Raw genomic sequence first — 7500 nt, forward strand, 5'->3', positions numbered from 1 at the left:
AGCGAGTGAGCTAGCAAGCGGCGACGGCGGCGGCCTGGTGCCATATTTAGAATCGCACACTCATCCCCGCAGCGGTGGACTGGGCAGCGGACGCTTTGCAGGCGGGCAGGCAGGCAGGGATGTTCAGCGGTGGGCCGTGCGGTAATGATTAAAGCTAAGCTCTGGGAGCCGAGCGCCGGCTAATTCAGCTGGAGCTCTTAATGCAGAGCCAGGCCTGAGGTGGGCCGGAGTTTTGAGGCATGGTGGAGTAATGACTTCAGCTGCCGCATTTGCAACTTTCATTATCTCTGTGCATATAAGCCTTGGCTTTTTCACTGACTTAGTTTCACACTCGGGACTACAGACAGTGCTAAACAAATATGTCATTATGTGAAAATAAACATGAAATTGCGTGAGAGTACTGACTTAAAAACAAAAATACTGATTAAGAACATGGGTGTTGTTAACAGTTTCTGCTAAAATGGCTGCATATTGTAGTTTAGCTTCCACCAGACATCTAACACGCCATATACAGTATATACCAGTGGAAACAAATGGTTGAACATGAGAGGTAACTTTCAGTGACAGGATGTGACAAAGTAGCCTGGCAAGGTTCCAGCAAGGTTCTGAAGAACTGTGTGAACTGCTATGTGAGCACTCTGTGGTCACCGGTTCAGATATATTCGGGCAGCAAGAAATGAAAAAAAAAAACACCCCCACTGCTGCACGACTATTATAGAAAGGCTGAATCTAATAGCATATCAGCGAGGTTCACAGTCACAGAGCTGAGGTCAAAGTACAAGCAGCCAATCTCGCCGCAACATTCCCACACCCTTGACAGCCTCCCCTCCCCCTACTTCATATTATCCCGTAATCCCATCAACCGCCACGCTGACTTGCCGGCCTCCATCAGGATCCCACACATCCCAAGTCCCGAGGAGGGAGGGAGGCGCTGCAGGCAGATCCCAAATTGATTTGGTTTCGCACCCAAACTAATCAGCGGCACTCATCACCAGCCCGTCTAGGGTGCTGCCTGGGCACCTTGTGGTGTGAGTCTCTTGGGGGGGGGCGGGGGGGGGGTGATCTCCCTGATGATAGATAGATAAGACACTTTTTTTGATCCCCAAGTGGAAATTCAAGATGATGAGGAGGAGAAGGCGGGAGGGGAGGCTCCAAGCACACGCCGCCCTCGCCGCCTCTCGGCGTGTTTCGTAGAACGGCGTGTGTGTGTGTGTGTGCGCGGTCGGTCGGAAGGGGACCTGAAATAGACCTGCAGCGTTACATCACATCTGCGCTCCTCCTGCCGGCGCTGGCCGCTCTCCCATCATGCTCTGCAGTGAGCCACCTCCAGCAGGAGCAGGAGGAGAGGAAGGAGGGAGAGGAGGAGGAGGAGGAGGAGGAGGAGGAGGAGGAGGGGCAGGGAGGAGCCATTCTCGTCTCCTGTGTCGCACTGCTACCTCAGGCTCTTGCATATCCCTGCACCTGTGCTATGACTGGAATCTGATGTGAAACACCCCGGCCATTTGGTTTTCCACACCGCAACAATGTTGTACACACCTCTCATGAATGTGACCCTGATCTGGAGAGTATTTATAGCTGTGGTTAAACCAGTGGGTCACTGTGCTAAATTCTGTAGAATACAAACCATCTAATGTATTTTGTAAGTTTTGATACGTGTAAATAAAGAAAAACACACATCAAACCAAAATGGGTGGTGGTAGCGTAGTGCCTAAGAAGCTGGGCTAGCATACAGAAGCATGGAAAGTTATGGGTTCAATTCCCGCCTTCTGCCATTGTGCCCTTGAACAAGGCACTTTAGTTGATCTGGGTAGAATAGCCCTTGTAATATAATTGCCATGTAAGTTCCTTTGGACAAAAGTGTCTGCTAAATTAATAAATGTAACAAATGCAGAACAAGCGACTGGTTTTACAACACTGAGGGATTTTGGCATAACCCATCTTTCTCAATCTCGGGGTTAATCTTTCAGATAACACCGGAGGTCTTGGGAGAGAAAGGGAAAACGACAGATGAAAGCCGAGCGTGGCCGAGGGGCCCCACAGATCACCAGTGAGCCAGGGAGGGTCTGCTCTAGTCATCAGCCTCCTCCTCTCCCCTGGGTGACAGCTTCAGAAGCACCGGCTATTTGTCAGCAACGGCGTGGACGTTCTACTCTATTCTCAACCCACAGTATCCCCCGCTCTGGCAGAACAACAGCGTTCCTGTCTTCCGAAAAGCTGTCATACAGGTTGGTTAGCAAGCGTGCTGTAAAAAAAAGAAGAAAAAAATCGGGAGCTCTTCTCTCCATTCTCTCTCTCATGTCAGCCGACTGGCCCTTCTGTGAGCTGAGAGATCAGCCAGAGAGATAGGCACTATCTGTTGTGCTGTCAAAAGCTCGCCAGTGGATGTAGTCAGCTTTGCATTCATCTCACTCCCTCTTCTCTGCTTCAACACTGCACTTTCCATTACTACTGAAGCACATCTCCAGCGACTCACGAAAGCTTTAAGCAGCAATGGACCTTCTCAAATAATCCAGTATACCAGGATATGGAGGCATGTTTGCTGTTGCTGGTGTTACACACACGTTGCCAACCTCGAGTAGGTGATTTTGAGAGGGGTATTTATCTCGGCACACATGGAAGTTCTTAAGCCCTCGCCCATCTACAGCACACTTTCAGGGAGGCCAAAACCGCAAGCTGAAGGGAGCACACTGTGATTTCGTCACCGCTTGATTCCAGGAACTGTTGCCTGTTTTCTTTTTTTTCTTTTTTTTTTGTCTTTTCCCCCCCACTTCCGCACAGAGGATGCATCATCGCTGTATTGAGAGGGAACGGTATGGAATGCTCAATAAAAGAATGGCATTCCAGGCCTCGGTGCCGTGATGCGGTGTGAGTCAGAGACCTGTGGCCTCTGTCACCCGCTCACAGTGGTGGCTCTCATGTGCTCTTGCTTTCTTCCCTCCTCTCGTCCTTCCCTCTCTCCCTTCCTCCCCGGCTCGGCCTGGATTTAACTGCAGTTCAGTCGCGTTAGCATCAATGCTATCAATGCTATGCTATGGGGGTGTCCAGTAGAAAAACAAACCCGGATAGGGTATAGCCTCCCTTGGCCAGACAGAGTGACAGACAGGCAAGTAGACAGTGCAACAGACAGACAGACAGACATATACAGCAGCATGACTCATGCAAGCATGACTAGAGGGAGCTCACTCTCACTCAACCACTGCAGCGACCACATACCAGCTAAGTGTGGCCTGGATAGTCCACCTGCTCCCTTCAACAGCAGCTCTGGATCTCTCTGTGTGCGTACTGCCAAACATTCTGTCTCTCCCTGCCCTCAGCGCTCTCTCTCTCTCTCTCTCTCTTTCTTTCACTCTCTCTTTCTCTCTCGTTCTCACCCTCCCTTGTGGACTACTGGAGTTCACATCCAGCTGGCAGAGCTGTAGTCTCCGTTGTGTGTGTGTGTGTGTGTGTGTGTGTGTGTGTGAGTGTGTGTGTGTGTGTGTGTGTGTGTGTGTGTGTGTGTATGACGACCATGGTGGTGACTGTCTACCACTCGTCATACCTCCAGCTTTATTGGTGCCCTGACATCAGCCTCCCAACTGACCTGCCTCCATGAGATAATATTTGGGAAGCGCAAAGGGGCTTGGGTTGAAGCTGTGTGCCAGAGCAGGCCAGACCCTAGACAGCCTCATAATTTAACATGAAGGACTTTACTGAAGTAACTACATTTGCATTTATGGTTCATGCATAATAAATAATACACCAATATATAGTATAAACATGAACAATTGGTGAACCAAGTTAAGAAGCAGTCTAACAAGGGCTGTGACATTATATCACAAGATATTCTCAAGTTTAGATAAGTGCATGTAGCATTCTCATGACATTTGCCAAAACTCCAACATACTACTACTACTAGGCTACTGCTGCTGCTCGAGAAACAACAGCCTCTGAACAAGCAAAAATACGCCAGTACGGGTAATGGCCGTGGATAATATTGCATAACAAATGATGAAAATCTCTCCTCTGACTAGACCAAACGTGGAAAGGGGTCACTAGACCACTAGTGTTATAGATGGCGAGAGGGGATGATGCGCATAACTGAGATGGAGACGAGGTATGTCAGTTATCATGACAGGCACGCTAGGTGGGCTCCTTGTGTATAATGATGAATCACGCCTCTTCAAAGTTGCGACTTCATCTGCGCTTATAACATTGCAGACATACATAAATTCACAGTAAAACGGAAACATCTTTCGTTCTGCAGCCTAGAAGGCAATATCGCACATTATCACTCATGAGGACTGACAGGCTGGGCCACGGAGTGGGTTACAACACATACACGCGTATTCTTCACATCATGTGATTTCTGCGTATCGGTAGACCGGTTCATAGAATTTAGAGAAATCAAGTGGACATTTAGAATAGGCCTATGGGCTATTTCTTGTGAATTGTTTATTACAAATGACACCACAGGAGCTTGTACATTTCGTTAGGAGAATGAATCATATACCTTTGAAGGACAGCGGTATTTTTTTCTGCTCAAATTGCATCACAATCACCCACAAGCAAACTAACTCTTGTAGTGACAGGCTATGCAGTAAAACGCGTGCTCTATCAAATACAAAATCCCAAATAAGAAATACAGGTTATTAGCCCATATTTATCATTACGTAGCCTATTAGGTATGTCCAATTAAACTCCAAAGTCAAATCGATAACCTACTCCGTTCGGAATGTTACGCTTACAATCGCATGCGCCAGTCATGTTTATGGAAGTGCTTTAAATGCGCTTCGATTACCATCTGAAAAACGCAACAGAATAGACACTTACCCTTAAGGTCTTCTAGAACCGACGATAGTCTCTGTATATGCTCTGTGGAGCCTGATTTTAGAGATCCAGAGAATGAATTATGCAGTGTCACTTCATTCTGTGTAGGAAAAACAATTCAAATCTGTCCCAAGCAGCACACGTACGCCGACAGATCCAAAACTACGTTCTATGATGGGGCTCCAAACCCTTAGACATTCCCGAAATATACTTGTGGGACCCTACTTTCCCACGCAGTGTCCGGTACATTCCCACACACGAAAGATCAGGCAGGGTAAGTTTGCGTCTTCTGCCGGTAATTCAGTTTCGCTACAGCCGACTGTGCGCCCCGCCCATGATCACGGAGAATAGTTATGTTGAAGGACAAGCCTGTCAAATGCAAACACCAATCGGCATGGACCTAGGAGGTGTTTCTTCGTCCAACACACCCACGAGTACGGGCGTGACTAAGCAAGAAAACCTTGTTCTGCTGCGCTTCGGAGTCGGGACATGGAAGTCTGTGGGTTAACAAACCTTTAACGATCTGGCTGTTTTGTTATAGTTACCGGGCAAGCCCTACACATCTGCTTAATCTTAATGTTCAGTTCAGGTATTTTCGATTTCAATACTTATGCCAACAGTAGCCTACTTGGCAACAGGGAATTAATCATTTACAATGTTCTATATCTCCAATGCACACAGAATAAGAAACTAATTACTAACATCACACACACACACACACACAGACACACACACAATACACACACACGCTCACACAGTAGGCCTATTATACAAGTAGACATGTCAGATTGGCCTTTTCAGATATGAACGGCATGATGATGTGCCTGAGGATTTATCTATGAGGATAAGACAGAATGGCTACCATAAAAACAATCAGGTACAAATCTGACTCAATCACCAATAAATCTGAGATAGTTTAATAGACATTACAAAGAAATATAATAAATAAATAAATAAATAAATAAATAAAACAGAAGTTAAATGCCTTCGAAGAGAAACAGAACAAACTTTAAGTAGCCTATATGCAAACGTTTAACCTAAGGTTTTTTTCCCCCACAGGGTAAAAATGAAGGGCAACATAATTAACCTTGGGGAGCAGGTTACCTCACCAGTGGATAGCTAATGCCCAAGACAAAGGAATCAAATTGACATTCTGTAACTTAGTGACATTCTTTTTCTCTCTCTCTCTCTCTCCTCTCAGACATCATTGACATTCTCACCATATTTGACTCCAGGGACTTTCCCCGGGATGCTCTCATGGCTGTGTGCTCATCAATCCTAATTATGAGGGCTTGCTCTCCAAACATGGCTGTCACTCCTCTGGCACCTTCACTAAATCTATCACCACACCATCCATCACTCAGCTCATATCATCCATATTGTGTTACAGTGTTGTGGTCCCAATGTAATTGAACAATTAGTATTAGATTCTAGTCATGCAGTGATTGTGATTTGCCCACTGCGTGGCTTGGACATGAGTGGCTCTCAATAGCCTACCTTTTCCACTGAGTTCAAACCTCTGGGGTTAACTGTGTTAAGGGCCGTTCACACCAAGAACGATAACGATAACGATAACTATAAACAAATATCGCTCTCGTTAATATGAATGACAACGTTCACACATAGCTATAACGACATGAAGAACGATATCGTTGTTCATCACTTTCAGAGCGATTTTGAGAACGATAAAAAGCTAACAGCCAATCAGAACCCATAATATTCTAGCCATCACATTCATTAACATGAGGAGAGACTTTTCTTATAGTTGGCCAGTGTGGACGCTTTTATCGTTATGGTTATAGTTATAGTTATCGTTATCGTTCTTGGTGTGGACGGCCCTTTACTCCGAGGTACGGCCCTATCCTACTGGCATACACTCTTTTACATTCAGTCTCGTCTTGTTACCTTGTGTTGTTTCTCTTTTTCAATTCTAATTTGATTTGACACATATACTGAAGGTGCACCTCTAATTTTGTTGTTTGCTCTGCGTACAATGACAGCGAAGTCTGTCTATTCTATTCTCAAAATATCAGTGGCCTTTCTGAGTTAATGCCTCTGCATCACACATAGCCACCTGCGAACTAAATTCTACAAAACTGTGGGAGGGTTCCATGGTTCACTTGCTTTTTTTTCAAGCATCAGTGCTGAAACTATGATGTAAAGGCAGACGATGGGTGTGAACAGTGCTTCTTCCTTGGAGAGGGAGAACTCTGTTTTGTCTAAATGAGAGGGGCTCGGCCATTCCATCATGTTCCTGGTGAAAGTTCAGCCCCATGGAGGGGAGCTCCCTGCTGAAAAGCAGGAGGCGCAAAAAGCGGAGGAATCGGGAGGTGACGACGGGCGCCGTCTGCCGTCTGCCGACGTCTCTGAATATGACTCCCGAAATACAGCAGCTCAGGGGCCCGTGCAGCGCTCAAGTCAAGACATCCGCTCACCAGAAATGGAGGCGCTCTCCTGTGACAGCTCCACTTTCAGAGCCACGTGTCAACACTGCAGCGCAGTAAAGGCCAAGACTTCTTCTCTCTGAGCCACTGAAGGAAAGAGAGTGTGTGTGTGTGTGTGTGTGTGTGTGTGAGAGAGAAAGCAATTTACTCGACCCGTTTCACAATATTGCAGCAAAGAGCTCAGCAGAGCACCATTCTGATGAAAAAGTACAGCTCCAAAATATCAGTATCAGTCTGTGTCCTGCCTCTT

General features: G+C 46.5%; 1 protein-coding gene across 2 annotated transcripts in view; it reads right to left on the reverse strand.

Annotated features, from left to right (window-relative positions):
• rhbdf1a (rhomboid 5 homolog 1a (Drosophila)) overlaps nt 1-5110 on the reverse strand; it is a 42095-nt gene extending 36985 nt beyond the window's left edge. For both annotated transcript variants that reach the window (XM_062531660.1, XM_062531659.1), the window contains exon 1: nt 4810-5110. The gene's annotated coding sequence lies outside the window, so the exon portion shown is untranslated. The remainder of the gene's footprint in view (nt 1-4809) is intronic.
• Nucleotides 5111-7500: the final 2390 nt, after the last annotated feature.

This window comes from Sardina pilchardus, chromosome 3 (assembly GCF_963854185.1).
Source record: "Sardina pilchardus chromosome 3, fSarPil1.1, whole genome shotgun sequence".
NCBI classification, from domain to species: Eukaryota; Metazoa; Chordata; class Actinopteri; order Clupeiformes; family Clupeidae; genus Sardina; species Sardina pilchardus.